Source organism: Lepisma saccharinum, chromosome 4 (genome assembly GCF_977018435.1).
Source record: "Lepisma saccharinum chromosome 4, izLepSacc3.1, whole genome shotgun sequence".
NCBI lineage: Eukaryota > Metazoa > Arthropoda > Insecta > Zygentoma > Lepismatidae > Lepisma > Lepisma saccharinum.
The window spans coordinates 66,192,853-66,213,967 of record NC_139232.1 but is presented as its reverse complement, the minus strand read 5'-3'; positions in this window follow the sequence as shown (position 1 = coordinate 66,213,967).

The following is a 21,115-nucleotide window of genomic DNA, read 5'->3' as shown; positions in this document are numbered from 1 at the left end:
TATAAATTTCAAAAATGTTTCTTATATGCTCGAATGTTGGACTATAGGCCTTCACACACACACACAAATATTCTAATTGATAAATGATAACCAACACCATGATTACTTTTCATTCCAGTCACAAACAACATAAATGCACTTGCACTCACGAAAAAAACCCGGTTGCGTGCCGTAAATTAATAGGCAGTGATATTATGTGTTAACGGTAGAATATTGTAAAAAATACGGTAGCTTCTAACAGTGCAGGAGAAAAATATATTTAGAAATTGCAGAAAATAAGAAATATTAAAGAGGATAATAAAAACAAATATATGCTACTTTTCTATTCATAAACTTTTGTCCCCTCAACTATTATAAGAGAATCTAAAGCTTAAAATACGTAAAACGAGAATTTTTGCCTCATCTTCTATGGATGAGAAACATGCTTATTCTTAACAAACCAGCAGCGTAAATTAAGAGTTTTTGAAAATATTCCTGTACATAAAAGAGACGAATAAACAAATGGATAGAAAATGTTACTTAATACTGCATATCATATTCATAATATTGTTACAATAATTAACTGAAGAAGGCTTCTGCGAGTAGGTATTGGAAAGGATTAGCAATGTATAACCATTGTCACCAACATTCAGAGAGTTATTGGAGAGGATAGCAACCTTGTTTATTGGGAAATCTGGTGGTAAGGGATCTGTTAAAAGTAGAGGACTAAGATAGAAGGGTAATGTTGAAGTAAACCTGAAGGAAATTGGTAAGGATTGTGTCGCCCCAGTCGAATCTGGCCATACTTCCATTTGAAAATAGGGAGTTCAACATCTGCACGTGCATAAATTATCTATGACTTGCACAATATTCGAATGTTCAGGTATTGATCTGCATTTCTTAAAGATGACAAAATTACTTATTATGTAAACGATTTTGGCATTGGAAAAATATATTTGAAAGGTACGTTATTTACAACTTTTATTATTCTATGTAAATATTGTAAACATCTAAATTGCATGATGTAATTATGTAAATCCATAGATATGTGTAAAAATCGACCCAGTTTCCTTGGTATTTTGTAAACAACCTTTAAGTATAAAAGAGAACCAGAATTCCGTATATTTCGGCTATCTTACCCGATTGCTGGCATCACAAGTCTACCTAGTAGGGAGAAGTGCCCGGTCCCTTGTGGACGCTGCAATTTGCTTGGGTTAGTTTCTCATAAATCTGCTGCTTCGGCTCTGGGTTCTTGAGATATCGAAAAGCGACCGTAAATAATCTTGGAAGGGTTACCCGTTATAGATTTGTACTCAGATCTACATCAGTTAACTTGAATCCAAGATTGCCAGTGGATATGTGTTATTGTATGCTGTGCATAAACGATAATAAACCAGACTTTATTGGAAGAAAGTTCCATACCCTTTCATTTCTAACTTAAGAAAGGTATACAATCCGACACCAGTGACCAAGTCAGGGGGCCTGCAAATTAGTTACCCTAATAGCTAACTGAGAAGTCCGATCAAGGGTAACTTAGCAACCCTTCCCAGGCCCTAGAGGACCAGTGCAGGTGCGTGTCAGGATGATCACGGGTGGATTGATCTTGCCCAAGATAGTTACGGACGAAAGGATTCTATTGTTGTGGCGATAAACATTCGAGCTTGGGAAGAATTTCTATTACAGCTTGACCAAGATGATTGATGTTGTGGTTTAAGTCCACTTTACGCACAGCAAGGCTAAGCGGGACTGGGCCTACAGTTGAAAGTGGGTTCCGAACGACTGTGAGCCTCCACCGGGTATCAAACCCGGGATCCCTTGCTTACAAGGCGACGACGTTTCCACTACACCATTGAGGAGGCTCTTGACCAAGATAAGAATGCCCTTTCTCGGAGGGAACGTGGGCGATGCAATCTGCTGCTTGGATTGTTCCCGTATTCCCGCGTTGCCAAATTGTGCAGCTATGTCCAAAGGCAAGAAGGAAGGGCAAGCGAGAGGAGAGAACAAATGACTGTGCACTTTAGTTCGCCAGTTAACGGAGCATTTTTATTTTGGTGAAGCTGCACCCTGTGATTGTGGATGCTTCCCCTAATTTTATTCAAGTTATGAATTACCATAGAAATTTTTATTAAAAATTTAGGTTGAAATGAATTTGCACTTGGCCATTCGTGATATTTTCTTTCCAAATGAGTAATTGAGAGATACAAACTTGATAAGCATGCGATTGTTGGATCCAAGAACCAAATATTCTTGACATGATCAAAAAAGTAATCATCTGTTTGCCAGAAAACTTTTCGTTCTTGATGTTGCTTGAAAGGCATGGCACATACTCAGAAACTTTGGAAGAAGAACGCCTCCGTTTGGAACCCGGATTTTTATTTTACCCTTTTCAATATTCTCTTTCCAATGTGAATAGTGCGTTAAGGCGAGAAATGCGAAGTCTTGAATACAATTTCGTTCTCCGAAGAAAATTTCAATATATCCGGATAGTCACATTGAGATGGTTAGGTAAAGGAGAGATTGCCGAAAATATGAATTTAAAACCGAACCAGCTTAGAAAGTAACGAAATATGTTCACCCCATTCTGATCCTGGAAACATAGAGCCTAGAGACTTATCATTTCTTTGTTCCTTTCGTCATATTGGCATGCTTTGATTTTCAGAGTTGCAAACTTGATCTAAAAGTCACCGTCTTTGGTAATCATATTGTAGATCCTAGAGGTTGATACGACCTGTACCAACTAGATCGTAATCGAATAAAAAAAGTCACTTTAAACTGTCTGACCAGTACCGTTTGCACTGTCTGAATGTTCAAACTTCTTTATGTTATGTTGAAAGGTTAGTAAATACTACTAGGCACTCTTTAGACTTTAGAAGTGTAGCCCTTGATTAAAATTTCCTGCCCTTTGGTCCTAAAAACTTTTCTCTCTGTGATCAAAACTCGGGGAGGAGACTTTATTAACTTCAAAACGACCGTCGAAAGAGCGAGAGGCTTCCAGCATCCATGCTGCATCGTCGTTCGAAGTGGCTTGAAAGTTTGTTCATGCAAGGCTAGAGACTTGGCTCGCACAAGTGGTCCCGTGTATGGAGCGGGTCTGAATGTCGAGTAAGTTTCTTTTATGAAACAGTCCAAGAGTTCGAAATGCGCGATTATGGACAATGGGCAGGGCTCCATACTGAGACATGAGCGCCATCTTGAAGTCCGCCATTTTGGATGTGGGTTGACTTTTGTAATTACTAGGGCTTTGAAGTTGATGAATGTTCTTTTCTAGGCTTTGAAGACAATGCTAAATCTGATACTAGTCTATTTCTCTTCAGTTAGAACAACAAAACATTGTTTTAATTTTGCATTTGTTTTTCATTTTCCAGTATGTTTTGGCCTTTAGATTATTTTTCAGTATTTTTTGTAATTTTGTTGCATATTTAAAATCATTTTTGAGGATTCTTTTTGCTTCTTCCATGCTGTTTTGAGAATTTTAAATTCATTTGCTAGCCTAACTTATTGAAATTTCATAACAAGTATGTCAAGTATGTAATCAATGCCAAAGCACAATATTATTTTTAACTGAAAATCTTTTTAGGTAATTATTTAATAATTTTAAGGTCATTCTATATGTCATTTTTATTTTTTTCGGTTATCAACTTTCTAGCCCTAGAGATTGCACATGGTAATGTGACTCATGAAAATTGCATTACAATTTCATAAGAAATCTAAATCTGTAATTGTATGAAGTATGTTGCCACACACCTTAATGATGTACTGCTTAAGGTGGTTAGTATCGCAGATTTTCACTTCATAAATACTTGTTCTCGAGTGGTATTAGATCGGGACATCTGGGAAGCCATTCAACAGACCCACGCCTGCCTATGTAATATTCACGAGACTAAACACGGAACGACTCACGCACGACAACATCGTAATGCGGCGGTGCATCGTCATGAAAGAAACAACGAGGAACGTTTCCGTCTTCTATCATGACGAGTCGTGTTCGGCGTCTACAAATTGCGTTACTTTGTGTAATAATCTTGTTTATTCAGTACATTTGATACTTTGATTTATTCACCTAACACAGAGGCCGCAGTTCTTGAACTGGCTATAATTTTCACGTCTTTTTCTTGTATATTGAACTGTTTGTTCCATATTGTCTTCTTGGCCTTTTCTTCCTTGTCTGTTACATATTGGAAATCAGTTATGAAATACTTCAGTATATATTCTCTACCAAATACCAGGAAGGGTGAATCAAATTTCAATTTTCGAGACCTGGTTGTAGTCCTCTCGAAAGAGCCTTGAGGCACTCAGTGACGTCGGAGGCATCTAGTTACTTATTTTCCTCCATCCGTCCAAGATAATTTATCGGAAATGAAAATGGAGAAGAAGCAGATGAAACACATTTGGAGATTCTCTGAAACTTGAAACGTTCTTTGAGTAAACAACATTTTTCCTCAGGAAATGCTCATAGTCTAGTCGTGCCCATATATTCGCATGGTGAACTTAGGTCTGTGCAAGCACAAAGCAGCGTTTCTCAAATAATTTCCTATCCAGAAATTTTCTATAGACTAAACCTGGAACTCCTCTGTATTAGTGTATGGGTGTTCTTTGTGAGTTTCCTTCATCAGTTTAATTTAATCAGCATTCATCCTCATCGTCGCGATTACCCAATAGTGTCGGAATAGCGATGCTAAATAACACAAATTCATGCATGCGTTTGATTGATGCCAAGGTTCGATTCCAGGAGTGGGTAAGTTTTTCAAGCAATGTTCCTACATGGAGAGATGGTGATGCTATACAAATTGCCGGGATTGTGAATGTCTGGGGTTCTATCTCTACTCCTCCACCCCCTTCCATATCCCTTCAATATTCAGACAGTAGTTTGCCATTAACTTACTGTTCTTTATTGTTGTTCGAAAAAACATAAACCTGTAGAATGCCTCGAGCTGGAGATTTAGCAAATATATCTTTAGCTCGCCAATAACAAATAGAGGTTAGTTTCCAATGTCGTCGTCGTTGCCTTGTAATCAAAGGGTCCCGGGTTCGATACTCGGTGGAGGCACATAGTGGTTCGGATCCCACTTTAAACTATAGGTCCAGTCCCGATTAGCCTTAATGTGCATAAAATGGACTTAAGACTTAAAACACCAAACCAATCAATGAATCCAATCCAATGAAATTTGGAAACAGCAATAAAATAAATTTCATTCTAATCACTTTCTGTTCCGTAGATGACTTTGAACCTATTATATTATACCCTGTCCAAGATAACTATGGAGAAAGGCCGCGCATGGCGTCAGAGAAGCGAAGAAAATCGAGTGGCCAGAGTGAAGCAGTACACGCTGCTAGGAAGGCTGGTAACTGCAGTCGCTTTCCCCCACTCCACGCAATTCCGTTTCTCTTACGTGTTCATTGGTGGAGCTGTTGTTTTCGTTTGCCTGCTCCACAGTTAGCTGGGACAGAGTATAGACCACTTTTATGCTTAAATAGGTTAATCAGGAGTGCACCACGGTTTAAAGCGGAATTCGAACCACCGTGTAATGCACCTCTTCCGGAAATTGAAGCCGGAATGCTTTGAGTGCAATGCGACAGTGCTACCACTACTCCATTGGGGAGGTCCTACCCCCAATTTAGTGTCAGCTTTCGCATTTCCTCGTTCAACTTATATGAAATTGTTTCGTCAGTGTTGTCCTTCTCCGCCATCATACCAAAAAGACTCACTACAGCAACACTGTTCCAGGGATCTGTGGAGGAAACGAACGAAAACAAGTCCTCTCCGCAAGCAGTGACTCGTGACAGCTCGACCAATGAACGCGTGAGTGTAGGGAGGGGAAAACGCAGTTAAAGCTACCATCCGATTCCAGCAGCGCACACGGCTTTTCTCCGTCAACTCGCTTGCTCCCCTTTTCTACCGTACTGCGCGGTCTTGCTCCATAGATCCCTGGGACAGACTGTAGCGTGTTTCCCTCATAATCACGTACTCCCTTAGTCTTCAGTACCGATCATATCGTTCGAACACATAAAAATTGCAGTGGATTATTGCTTAAGACTGTAACGTACCTGGCGTGGAGCTAGGTTAAAATTTGGGTTTTGGTCGTTAGGGTCACATGCTCATTATGTAATAACACTAACGGAACCTTGTGGTGTTTCTTTATAACTGTTTAATTGGTGGGGAAAGTGAATGCGCTTAAAGGTGTTCGATTTTAGTGCTTAGCCTTTGTTGCGGTAAAGACCGACTTATAATGCGTTGAGACTCTGGTAATTTAAGTTAACTGTTTTACCTTAGGCGTAGTTCTACCAGATGAATAATACGGTACATCGATTTAGATTTTAGAATATTTATAATACTAAAGAATACATATTGGTATGTAGAACCGTAATTACAACTGTCTAATATCGTAGATAATAGGAGACGCGCGCGTAGTATGTTGCACGGCCGAGCTCACATGAGCAAGTCAGTCAGTCTCTTCGCTGCGCGCGCATGCACCGCAGACGGCTCGCAGCAGAATGCTTTATTCCCGAACATACTCCCCCCGGTTGAATGAACATAATTCAACTAATCTCCGTCTTTACCTATGGGGAGGAGCACAATTTTACCAACACTTCTTCTAAAAACTCCGTCTTTCGTTGTCACTGTCACTACACGCACTAGTCCATCGTTCCCAGGATGCACCGCTTCCACCTTAGCTAGTTTCCACTGTAGTGGGGGTACGTCGTCCTCCTTCAGCAGTACAACTGTCCCTGGAGATAAGTTCTTCGTGGAGGATGTCCACTTCTGGCGTTGTTGAAGTGAATGGAGGTATTCTTTATTCCACTGCTTCCAAATGGATCTTCTCATCTTCTGTATCAGCTGGTATCTGCTGAGTCTATTGTCAGGTATGAGGGTAAGGTCAGGTTCTGGGAAGGTGGTTATAGGTCTGCCAATGAGAAAATGCCCTGGAGTTAATATCTGGTAATCTGATTCGTCGGGTAAAATGCAAAGTGGTCTTGAATTTAATATTGCTTCAATCTGGCAAAGTAACGTACTTAACTCTTCGTAGGTTAGTATGGTGCTTCCCATCACTCTTCGTAGATGATGTTTTAGCGATTTAATCGCCGCTTCCCAGAGTCCACCGAAATTTGGCGCTCTTGGCGGTATGAATTTCCATTCAAAATGCTCATTTGCTGCGTAGTCCTGAATGACATCTTGAAACTGGGTAGATTCAAACAAATTGCGTAGTTCCTGAAGTTCTCTGTGTGCACCTCGAAAGGTACTGGCGTTGTCACTGTAAATGGCTGCACATTTTCCTCTTCGAGATATAAATCTTTTCAATGCAGCTAAAAATGCTTCGGTTGTTAAATCTGTAACAATTTCAACGTGTACAGCCTTCGTTGAGAAACACACAAAAAGTGCAATGAAACATTTTCTCGTCGATTTGCTCCTTGGCGCTCCAGTCTTTATCTTTATAGGCCCCGCGTACTTTACGCCACTGTACATGAATGGATAAGCGGATCGGATTCTGTGCTCCGGTAGATGTCCCATCAGTTGCTTACTAGCTTCTGATTTAAGTCTATGGCATTTAATACAATAGTGTAGGATGTGCTTAACTATTTGTCTTCCCCGGACGATCCAATATTTTTGTCTGATAGAGGAAAGTAGTAACTGTGTTCCAGCATGAAGTAATCTGCGATGTTCGTATTCAATTAACAGCCGTGTAAGATGGGCCTTAGGAGGCAAGATTATCTGATGTTTAGCTTCAAAAGCTAGATCGCTGTTTTGTAAACGTCAGCCCACGCGAACAATGGAATCGGCGTCGAGAAATGGATACAGATATTTTATTCCACTGTTCCGAGAAACTTCTCTCTCGTGAGTCAAGTCTTCTATTTCCTTCGCGTTGAATAAGGCTTGCGTTACTTTAATGCACGTATCTGTGGCTCGTTGCAAATCCTTGGCATTCAGTTTCGAAGTACAAACATTTCTCTTCGTGGGCCCCTTGCAATTATCAATGAAAATATGACAAAGTGCCATAACTCTTATCATTCTCAAAAAGTTAGAGAATCTCGTAAGAATTTCATCTGATTTGTGGGTAGTTACCAATGAGGTTATTTTCACCTTCCTTCGTTCTGGTACTTCTGTAGGTGGATTCATTCCAAAACTGATCTCGTTGATGGCCAACTTCGGATCTTGATCTGATTGGCTTAGAAAGGCTGGTCCTTGTAACCAAAGTGAGTTTCCCTTTAGCTTCAGGGGTTCGACTCCTCTCGATAACATATCAGCAGGATTATCCTTTGACCTTACATGCCGCCAATCACACACCTGTGTATCTTCCTGTATTTGAGCCACTCTATTTGCCACAAAGGGTTTTCATGTCTCTGGGTCCTTTACAATCCATGCTAAAACAATCTGCGAGTCTGTATATAAATATACCTTGTTTATTTGGAGATTCAATAAAGGTATCACTTTATTAACTAATTTTGCCAATATAAGTGCTGCGCACAGCTCAAGGCGAGGCAAAGTTATTTTCTTAATCGGTGCAACTTTCCCCTTGCTGCACAATAACCGTGAATTAACTTCTCCTCCTGCAGTTACAGTTCTGATGTAAATGCACGCGCCGTACATTCTCTCAGACGCGTCAGAAAACCCGTGGATTTGAATGTTTATAATCTTCCGTTTAGGTAAAATACATCGTGGAACCTTAATGTCTGAAATGTGGCATATTTGTGCTTGTAAAGTCTTCCATTCGTTTAATACATCTGAAGGTAACTCGTCGTCCCAGGATACATTTAATTTCCATAGTTTCTGTAGAAACTGTTTAAACAGTGCAATAACAGGCCCAATAATTCCGAGCGGATCGAAGAGTTGCGCGATTTGACTGGCAACCCTGCGCTTGCTTAATGTTTCTTGAACGTTCAAATCGTAGCAGGCCAAATTGTTTTCTTTCTTTGCACGTATCGTCGAAAAGCTTTGTTTATCGTAAGGAGGTTTGCTGCAGCCAGCAGCCTTACTGTTTCTTTCATTGTTGATAGCTGGGTGATTGTTTACACAACAAGCGTTGGTGTCTGCTTTCTCGTGTACTGGATCACTGCGTAGGGGGTAGGTTGTAAGATGATGTTTCTTCGCCGGTACGAGTGTAGCCAACTCAGTATTGCGTTCTGGCGCTAGGGCTGAATCTTCGGCCGTTAATATGCAAAGGGTGTCAGCGGTGGTATTCCAATTGACACCTAGAGTTTTTGTACTGTCGTCGTTAAACAGAATCGTGTCTTTAACTTCCCGTAGTTCTAAAGGTATAGTTTCCATTACTCTTGCAGAATTGGATGCCCATTTTCGTAGCTTAAATCCTCCTGCCGATAATAATGCTGACAGTTCTTTACGTAGATTAATGGCTTGATTCTCGTCTTCTTGCCCTGACAGCAAGTCATCTATATAAAAGTCTCTCTTCAATATTTCAGCAGCTTGTGGATAGTTGTGCATTTCGTCTGTCGCTAGTTGCTGTAGGCATTTAGTTGCTAGATATGAGCTAGATGTCAGGCCATAAGTTACAGTGTTTAATTCGTAGATCATCAGTGGTTCGTCGTGAGATTTTCTCCATAATATACACTGTAATTTCCTATCAGAAGGGTGCATATGAATCATCCTATACATCCTCTCAATATCAGATTTCAGAGCGATTATATGGGTCCTAAAGCGAAGCAGTAAAACGAACAGGTCTTCTTGTAGAACCGGTCCTGCACTTTGTAGACAATTGAGTGACCTGCCACTGGTCGTTTTTGCTGAACCGTCGAATACGACTCGTACTTTCGTCGTGGAGCTAGCTATATTCACAACTGGGTGATGGGGGATGAAATATCGGATGTCTCCCGTTGCTGGCGCCTCTCGCACTTCCTGCACTGCTTGCATGTGGTGTAATCTCTCGTACTCGCTCATAAATTCCACATATTCTTCTTTCAATTCCCGTTCTCTCTCTAGTCGGCGTTCTAACTGTACAAATCTGGAGTGTGCATGTTCCAAAGATTCCCCTAATGCTGATCTATCTTCCGTCAAAGGTAAACGTACCGTGTAAGTGCCATCTTCATTCCTTTCTGTAGTTTGGCGAAAATGTGCTTCCATTTTCTTTTCTTTAGGCGACATAATTTCTTCCGACAAATCTTCCACCGACCTGAAACGATGTAAAAGGATTTCTAACGGCTCACCCTGTATAAAGAATGATCTGCTTGGATGTGACGTTGTTCCTGGAGTGTTGTCCACTACAATCCAGCCAAACTGTGTATTTTGTAACGTAGGATAAGGTCCTTGCTTCGACATCTTCTCTGGCAGTAGGATATCGAAAAATACACTTGCAGAAATTAAAATGTCAATCTTTCCAGGAACATTGAAGTTTTCATCCGCCAGGTCAATATCTGTAGGTATCTCCCATGTTGAAATATCCATTTTTTCTGCAGGCAAACGTTCCGTAATATTTTTAAAGGCAGAACATTGTGCCTCTACAGTAAATTAATTGAATCTTGATTTTAATTCCACATTCACAGAAAAAAGGTGAATTTACAGTGTTGGAACTTATTCCCTGTATCAACGTATTTTGTCTCTGTCTTCGTAACCCAAGACGTTGTACCATATCCGTACCAATGAGGTTCACTTGAGACCTCGGGTCCAATAAGATGCGGCAAGGCAAGTATTTTCCATCTTTGTCTTTTGCTAGAACACAGGCAGTAGCCAGCAAAACATTCTTGTTCTTATTCTTTACTGAATACGATGAGCTGGTTCCCTCTCCGACTTGAGGGTTGGAAACACTGCTTGCTTCGTTCGCAGCTGATCTTCCTGGAAGGAGGGGAGGTATACGGCGCTCGCCACCCCTTTCTTCGTGCAAACTCGTGTGATGACGCAACCTACAGTACCTGCAAGAGCCGGCTTTACAATTTAACACTGTGTGATTAGCAAAACGCAAACAGTTCGTGCATATGCGGTTCTCATGCAGGAATTTATATTTCTGTTTATTCGTCAATTTCAAAAATGACTGGCATCTGAATAAAGGATGAAAAGGAGAGGCATCCTTGCAATAGATGCAGCTTTTACCCGATGCAGTAAAATACGTGTTAGATGCTTGTGGCGTTCTTGACCTGACGTTACTAACAGCTGGTGACCTTGAAAACGACTTCGTTGATGTCGAAGGTTCATTCGCTTCGAATTTCTGTAGATAGTTGCACTTAGCTTCTAAGAATATAAGCAATTCTTCGATGGTACTGAATTCTGTATTGCTTGATTGTTTCTCAAAGTCTCTTCTCGTACATTTATCCAATTTGGCTGAAAGATACTGAACGAGAAAAATATCAATTAGGTCCGCGTCTCCCTGCATGTTTCTTAATGCTTCTATAGAACTTCTAATCGTAGTCGTGAACTTTCTTAATTCTGTTACACTTTCCTTAGTGACTGAAGATACATTCAAAATGTCATTTACGTAAGCAGCGGCTATTAACTTTGGATTATTGTATTTGCGCTGAATCAAATCCCAGGCGACCTTGTAATTAGCACCTGTGAGTTGCAAATTCTCGATCGTTTGTAATGCATCACCCTTTAACGAAAGCCGTAAATACTGCAATCTTTGTATGTCTGACAAGGTTTTATTTTTTCTATGAGGGCTACAAAAATATCTTGAAACGATGAAAATTGAGTATAATTTCCGTCAAACGTTGGTAAAGTTACATCTGGGAGCTTGATTGGAGATTTAGTTTCAGGCTTACATGTATTATTCTTTCTCGTCGAGTCTTTGTCTATTATTGAAAGCATTTTAGCTTCTAACGTGAAGTAACTTTGCTCAAGTGACGCTCTCTTCTCGTCGTGAGATTGCTCATCTGATAATTCGGATATCTTGTCCATTACATCCTCTAGTTTTGACCAAACACTGCCGAGTTGCTTATGCCTGGCTACAACTTCGTTTACATGACCACTTGCTTCGTCATAATTGGACACGTAGTTCTGAAGCCGAGTTAATTGTCCTTGAATTACACTGCGTTGTCTCACTAGCTTCTCTAGCATTTCACTTTCTTCCGGCATTTTCTCAGGCAAGGTTAGGAATATGAACAAACAAGCATGGAAAAGGAAAATAAAAGGATTTACTCACGTACATGGAATCTGCAGCCGTCGATAATTCCTCTGCTCTTGGCAACCCTGTAACTGGATCGTGCTGTCCGTTGATTCTCCTAGCTCGCTCTAATTTCCCCTCGCGCGGCGTGGCTGAAGTGGCGGGAAAACTGCTTTGTTCTGTAACTTCACTGTACTTTCACTGTCTGTATCACTTCACTTCACTAAACTGCACTTTCACCAGTCCCGTCGTTTACCGATATCCGTAATTCATCCGGTTTTGCGGAGGACCATATGTTGCGGTAAAGACCGACTTATAATGCGTTGAGACTCTGGTAATTTAAGTTAACTGTTTTACCTTAGGCGTAGTTCTACCAGATGAATAATACGGTACATCGATTTAGATTTTAGAATATTTATAATACTAAAGAATACATATTGGTATGTAGAACCGTAATTACAACTGTCTAATATCGTAGATAATAGGAGACGCGCGCGTAGTATGTTGCACGGCCGAGCTCACATGAGCAAGTCAGTCAGTCTCTTCGCTGCGCGCGCATGCACCGCAGACGGCTCGCAGCAGAATGCTTTATTCCCGAACAGCCTTATGGCCAGAATATACGTTATCTTAAGGTTCCCTTGTACTAAGTTTCGTTGGATATAACTAACCTTATTGGCTTGAAATCCGTATTGAGTTTGTATGTAAGGTCGATCTTTGGTGTACGTGTTATGGTAATATGAGCCTTGTTTTCTAGTATCATCTGGTTGTGCAGAACGTTGGTAGTTCATCGCGGCGCCGCAACGGCGCTGATCCGAGTATATATAAGCAGCGAGCTCGAGCAGTGGAAGTGAGTTAGCGAGTTGACAGCGGCCAGTGAAGAAACTGAGAGACTCTCCTCTCCCCAAAAACCTCCCTGGGTCTGATGCCGGCCTTTGGCCGAGACTCAAAGTCGGACTCTTCCCTGTGGTCTGATCCCTACTGCCCAGTTGAGTCGTTTGTCGGACCCATCCTTACTCCTGAGATCTGATGTCGACCCTGGCCGAGATGCTCTGTCGGATCTAACCTTTGGGTCATGTTTTTCGACAAAAAATGAGTTAGCAGTATGGGTATACTTATGCATCGATCCTTGGTGCAGTGTGTAGCAATCCGGTAGGTAGGATCGTTGCGATTGAGTATTGCAAGACCTAAACCGAAGACATCAAATCTCGAAAGGAATCAGAAGGCGAAGGGCGGGGTTTAACCAAAATGGTGTTAGTGGCGTGTGCGATAAGCGAGACCCTGCAGACGGACAATCTTGATAAGGTACAGTCACCGGCAATAAAAATGGTTCACCTAGATCCTGAAATACTCTCTTCCTTTCAAGGCGTTATGTGTGTTGCCTAACTCTACATCAATGAGTGGATTTTTAATAGCAAATTGTGAATGGGAATTTCTACCAGCGACGTAGACTTAGGCAACACACATAACACCTTGCAGGGTAGCGGGTATTTGAGGATCTAGGAGTCCCATTTTTATTACCGGTGACTGTACAAATTGGATAGTGACGTTGAGTGTTACGTCGTTCCGAAGAACCTCTAGCTTGTCTGGCACTCTGAAACAAACACGTAATTCACGGCCCTGGTGCTTAGAGGTGTTCAGGAATCAATAAATGGCGGATCGTGGGCTTTTTCCTCTTCTTGTTGCACTTTGAGTTCCCGGGCGTGATGGATGATTGGTTTCATTGACATGTTACCATGACAGATGCCAAAGTACAATATCTTCATTAATGAGAGCCGCCCGCTTTGATGTTGTTACTTTTCGTTCCCTAGGCTTTGTGGTGGAATAAAGAGGCTTTGTATGAGCGTCCTGAATGTTGCATAGCATATCAATCAGGCCTCATTCTACACTCGCCTTGTCTATCAATGGTATTTGCTGAGTTCGATATTCTACGATGATGCAAGAGTTATGGAGCATTCTTACCCTCTATCTGTAGTCACCCGCTTAAAATGCACAGGAAACCGAGGTCTACATGTCAGTTTTGTGTTTGGGTTTTATCTGATAGACGCATGATAGGAAGAGGAAGAAGTTGTATTTATAGCATGTTATTTATTGGTTGTCATAGTAACAGTGTGCAAGATGTATGTGAATGGCTTCCAGGCATTAATGTTATGTTGTTATAATTTGAACCTACGTGTTTTGCATGTCTTGTGTAAGTAAGGAACTGAGGCAAGATTATTGCACACTTGCAGAATGCAAACACTCATTACTCTTTGGAAAATCTGAAAAATTAATTCTGCATGGGTGACTTTCTATCCACTCGGCAGTTTTGGAAGAGTAGCGCCTGCGCTTGCTACACGAATTCTCCTCTTGTACTGCAGTTCAATGGGAAGACAAATTCGAGATCCCCCCTACGAATTTCGTTCTCTGACGGCCGGTTGTATAATCATCACTAACTGGAGATCAGATTTGATCTACGATCCGGTAGTGAACTAAGTTAAAGCTTCTATCATGTTGTATAAAGCTAACTGTCGATTTGTCAATCTTAGATCAAATCCTGGTCTTGGGTCAAAGAAATACGTTTGGCAACGCGGCAAATCCAGACATGTAGCTAGTGTGCCTGTGATGTTGCCAATTGTCCAACACTGAACACCAAACATTTTAAAGTCGGTTTCGGAAAATGCATGTATTTAATATTTGAATAAAGAATAAATCTGAGGTGCTGGATGTAGTATATATTCGAACATGTTGCAAATTTAGTAAAATCACGTAAATTAGATACTAAACGACCATTTATTGCTTGTGCACGTTCCACATGGATGATTTGTCCTTGACAACGAAAGCAACTATAGGTTCTCGGTTGCAAAGGGGAGAAAATATGCTTGCATAAATATAATGTTTTTTTAAAAAAATATGTATTTCTTTTTAATGCTAAAAAGAGATATAACAACTTTCTTATACTCGGATTTGGAGCTTTTGTTCATGTAAGGAGATGTTTATTATATTTATTTTGTGATTACACGACAACATGTTACAGGTGGACCATTAGTTCCTGTAAGTAATATACGGAATTTTCCTTGCACTTGAATAGCCTACGTTGTGAAATGTAAAATGTGTTTGCGTTTTCCCGAATGGAAATAAATATTGAAACAACAGTGACGCTTGTCCTCTCGGATGTAAATTATGCACAAAACAAATAATATTCGAAATAAAATATGTGGAATTTATATATCGGGAGAGAAAGCTTTACCAACTAAAATGCAACGTGCTCTGTTCATAAAGCAGTAGATATATACACTACAAACAAAGTTACATGATCTGTTCCATTCTGCAGACAACATTGAATTGCAATAACACTTGGCTGGATTCGGTAAGACTCTAGTTTACGTTCTTTACCTAAGGAATACGTGTCATATATCGTTGGAAAGGTTATTTTATAAGGAATTCAACAAAGTAAATCCCAAGGCGAGGAGAAAATCGAGAAAAACCGATGTTGTCCGGATATGCGTGATTGAACGTACTGAGAACATTTTTCGATGATGAAGCACATATTTAGGGGTGAAATGAGTGCTAATGGAACCTAACCTAACAGGCCTAACCTAACCTCGTAGGCATACCTCGTTCCCGTGAATGGTTAGTGACAGAAAGTGTAAAAAGAAAAACTTACTTACCCTACGGATGCCGGAGCGCCGGCTGTCTGCTAGCACGGTTTTGTAAACGGGCAAGAAGAAGTGCGCAAGAAGGAGTGGGCAAGAAGGACGTAAACTAGAGTCTAGCCCTGGATTCAGTAAAGCGAAATGGTAATATTTTTATACTCCCTCTTCATCCCAACGCAAGTTTTACAATGATATCATATCAACAAAAAAATGTAAGCGGTCTATTTTCGGTTTGTATCAACTTCTCAAGTTACTTTTCTCTGATCGTGCAATTAAACAATGTTACAATATGCTCTTGCAGTCATTTAAGGCAAATTTCAAGAAAAAAACAAGTATTTTAAACAGTAAATAACAATGACACACGATATATGGAAAGAAAGAAAAATGGAAGAAATATTTATCATTGTTCACCTCGTTGTGCATGCTTCTTCTTTTATTATTATGGAAACGGGATTTTATGAATTGATTCTCCCGTCTTGCCGCATACGTTCACTTGCAACACATTTTACAAGCAAATATTCGTTAGTACAGCCATGTTACAACAGCTGATCTACTGTCAATGTCTGCTGATCGGAGAAAAATCGCGGATCAACTTTGATCGCAGATCGCAGGGACTGAATCTCAGTTCAACTTTTATACAACACAAAATCGGAGTTCAGCGTGACTGCAGATCAATTTTACTGGCTAATCGAGGATCAACTGTTTTATACAATCGGGCCTGAGGGAACTTTCCAAAAATGCAAGTCTCCAGAATCTCTTGTAGCGAATCGAGTGAATAGTTACCGAACCAGTAAATTTTTGAAGGTGAATCGACGTTCAGAGATGTTTAGGATGCCGTTAAGTCTCGGCTTAACAGTCGCCAAATGCGATCACTAGCCTCTGAGGCATACTGAGCAGTCGTGCTGCGGTTGCAAACGAAAACCAATTTGTGGTCGGTCATTTTATGTTCTTTTCGTCGCATTGACATTCTTGGGCGTGGGTTTGAAAATTTTCACAGTTGCCAACTCGAGCAAAAAGTCAACATGTTTGGTGAATTTTAAGCGAATTTGTCACATCGTGTGATCTTGAAATCAAAATTTCAATATTTTCATATAGAACTATTTTTCGTGAAAACTACACTCTCTTAGCTTCAAAACAAGCCCATAATGAAATATATTACAGGTATAATTAGAAGATAAGTTATGAATTGTTTTGGTTGACCTCATACTCATAAACTTTACATTTTTTCTGGCAATCCTGCTGCATGAATACTGTGTGTCACTGAGGGCTCAACTTTTACATGTGTTCTCTACCATACTACAAAATTCCATGAAATTCTCAGATGGTCGGGTTGAAAAGTTCATTTTTTGTAATGATTTGGCATGAAATATCCCGAAAGTTAAATAAATTAACAAATAGAAACACTATAATCTCCTTAGAACATGTAACGTACGAAAACCTCCACAATAGTGTACTATTTGTGTTTGTTTGTTCCCTAGTGCATTTTAATTAGTGATCTTTCAGTTATATTTTATTGGAAGTTTTGGAAGTTTTATGACAAAGGTACTAGCAACATCGAGACAGAATATTCTTTAAAAATACGTGTTAATTGCAAAGTCAGAACAATTGTAGCCCTATCACAGTGGTTGCGTGTGATTGTTTTTGGTTGTCTTAAAAAGCCATTCGATATTAATATGAGTCGTAAAATGCACACTTTTAACAAATATTTATTTGCCATACATAAATGCCGCCTCTGTGGCTGAGGAAGTTGAGAGTACTTGTGAAACGTCAATTGGTGGACGAAACTGCCTCACAACTCTGAAACAAAATGCGCTTGGTGTTACACTAGAACCGTTTATATTAGGGATTTTGAGTAAGTTGCGAACAGTCTTTGAATCTTACTTTAGGGTAATAAGTTGTAGTTCTAACTTAGGATCAAATGTGGACTGCTTTGCTGCCTCAGTATAGACTAGGAAACGCAGTGTACTCTTTGATGTTGGTGGATTGAGGCTTGCGAAGACAATATTTCCTGCTCTCTTCCTGCTATAGCTCTCGCCACGAAAACAGTCCAGTCAAGGTCGGAGCTTCCCCGTGCCTCCTCCACACCCCTGGCCCTCCAGGGTTGTCACACTTCTTCTAAGTTGCTAAGTCGACACTTCGCGCGTTGCACGTATGCGGTTGATTTCGTTGGTTGAATATGCTACTTATTGGCAACACTGTAGGTGGTTGGCGTGACCTTGACTGGACTGTTTTCGTGGCGAGAGCTTTAGAGATTTTTACATTCTCAAGAGGACTAAAGCGCATTGCTATTGTCCCCTCTGAAAATGTCAAGGCTTTATATTTACAGCAGAGATTTCGTACTTTGTGAAAAACTCAAGGTCTGGATTAAACATGAATTCTCCAGAATCTGTCTGTATGTCCTTCTGAGATACACGCTTCAGTCGATGGTTACTTTCATCCCCTTTCCTTGCTGAAGTCGATTTTTAACTAGATTGTCTGGATTGTCTTTCGTGTGTGAGGGCGTGTGCGTGTGTGCTTGGTTTGGTTTATTTTACTTCGCATTTCTGCCACTATTTGACTAATCGCGAGGATGACGATGATGAAATTATTGAAGGGACACATAAGGAACATCCATGACCAGATCGGGATTCAAACCCGGGACCTCTGGCGTCGTATCGTGGTATGCTAACCACTCCGCCACGGAGACCAGCTTGTGTGTGTGTGTGTGTGTGTGTGTGTGTGTGTGTGATAATCACATATATTCTTAAACAGACAGAGATAGACAGATAGATAGATAGATAGATAGATAGATAGATAGATAGAGAGAGAGAGAGAGAGAGAGAGAGAGAGAGAGAGAGAGAGCGAGAGCGAGAGAGAGAGAGAGAAGTAGGTTCTTTGAAAATAAGTATGATTTGTACGTACCACATTTTCAGTCTAACTCAATAATAATGAAACCTCTGCAATTGCAAAACTTCAACCTACTTTGTTGAAATGTGAGACCGTTGATGACGTTGGAATATTTCCTGAACTTCCAAGCACGTTCAAACTTACTTGAGTTACAGCGCCTTGAATAACGTAGAGTGGAAAACTGCACTCTTCTGGGCTCTCTGGCTGGTTCCACTCGATTATGATACCGCTAGAGGCGCTGGTGTCCGTTTCGCTGCATGGTATTCGTCTGCTTATAATGGAAGTAAATGGAGTTTTCGCTGCAACGTCAGATTCTTTTACATGAAGCATTTCTATGAATGTGATAATTGCTATGATATTTGGTACAGTGGTTGCGAATATATTAACGAACATTCTAAACAGTCGACCACGTCCTGTTATCGTTACTTTCATTAATAATACGGGACAAAATATACGCGTGAAATGCTCTTGGTAATTAAATTTTTGTGTATGAATTAGGTTCATTATTATTATCAACATCATCATTTGTTTTAAAGATATACAAACTGAAGCATTTGTATTTTTGGTCTCTTTTCTTCCGCTTTAAACTAATCGCGGCGATGATGATAATGATGATTGCATGAAACGACAAGGGGAAACCCACAAAACTTCCTTAGTGCCAGCGACATGAGTGTAAGGAAACTTTCAGACCAATGGGACAAGCGACACGGGCTGTTCTGTGACACAGACACTTCCAGACTGTAAAATAGCATTCATTGTGCATGAGGGTCTAAACAGCAAACGACACGTTCATAAGCCGTATTCGCGTGCTACTTGTTACTTCGGTCTGAAAGCTCCTTAAAGGAAGGGTGCTCAGACCGAAGCGACGCGCCACAGGGGGAATTCCCAACTAAGTGACAAGCGACATGGTGCCTTCAGTCTATTAGCAAGCGTTTTCTGCTAATTATGCGAACAACAGATCTAGGGAACCCGATAAATCGCATGTTAAAACAACAGATCTAGGCGACACGATAAGCCACACGTGTCGCTTGCGTGTCGCTCATACTGGGCCCTTTTCCCCAATAGCTTCCAACGTGTTGCCGTGATTTGTTGTTCGCGCATGCGCGATGCAATGTGTGTCTTGCTTTAGGGAGATTGCGCACCAAAGCGACAAGCGGTACGCGACACTTATCGTTTGAGGATTTCTTCAACAGAACGCTAGCCTGTGCTGCCCGTCATGCAGCTACGATGTGAAATGTTGCTCTTGATTGGCTCGTTTCCAAGTGACATGTGTCGCGTGTCGCTTCGGTATGAAAGTTGCCTTGGACAGAAGGACCCGTGACGCTTTGGTGTGAAATCCCCGTATCGTTTGTCGCGTGTCGCTTTGGTCTAAAATCTCCTTAAGGAAAGAGCTTGTGTCCCTACGGTTCGAAAGGCTGCATTGATTACCAACGGCTCGGTCGTTTTCAAGCGACACTTGTGGTTTGTCGCCTCGGTATGAAATATCTCTCAGGATACTATTTATATTCTAATAACAGAAAAATAAACTCTAGTACACAATCCAACACCTGACGTCCGGAATCACATTTGCGATGTTTCTTCTTGTGTTACGCATGCTATTTACTTATTAATTTTATTTTACTTTCTTTCCAAATTAATGCCATTTCGTGACTGCAAATCACTGCACAAATATAACTGTTTCCATCAATTCACGTACCGCCTTTCAAGACAAGCAATCTACACAATATATTCCAAAAACAAACTAAGTCGCATAAGTTTCATAAGAAAATTAGCAGCTGTGCTGATCGCACTGCCATCTATATTGTCATCGTCTCGGGAACCAGTTTCTTGGGTCGTTTTCCACACTACGTTATTCAAAGCGCTGTACTTGAGTTATTAACATTTATTACATCTAAATAGAAAAAAAATTAGTGTTTCTGACTTTTTATCTTACTATATGCCAGACTTTCAAAGTACGTTAATTAGGCTGATAGGTAAAAAAAAATGAATAACGAATCGAAATATGAATCTTCTTTATTCCATACATGAATTTCATGTTTTTGTTTTGCCCTTCATATTCACAATGTTGGGATCGAACTAAATGAACTTGTTTCTCATTAATTTGCAAGCAGGGAGATTATAAACGATGCACAAAAGCAAAAGGAAGTTTTAATCATACCATGAAAAATAATAAAACAATTTGGTAAAGGTTTACATTTCATCTACTTTGTGTTCCACCATGCATGGCGGGGCATGGGAAAAAATAGAATCTACTTTTCTGTAATATTGCCGGAAAAACATGTACGTATGCATCTGTTTAATGTGTGAATCGTATCTACGAGTTCTGCATACGAAACAACGTGAAAAACTAAAAGGGTTTTGCTACTCGAAAGGCGCGTTGAATTAGAAAATGAACTTGAGTCTGCCATATTGACTATTCTCCTAACCAACAGTGTCAGAATTCAAGCCGGTGGTTAGGAGGTAAAAATGTCATATTAGACAAGTAGGTGGAGAGATATAATTGTATATATTATGCACTAGTTTCATTCACATGTTCCTTTCTTGTTCCTCTCTCTCCACCTATAATTAGTTGGTTTT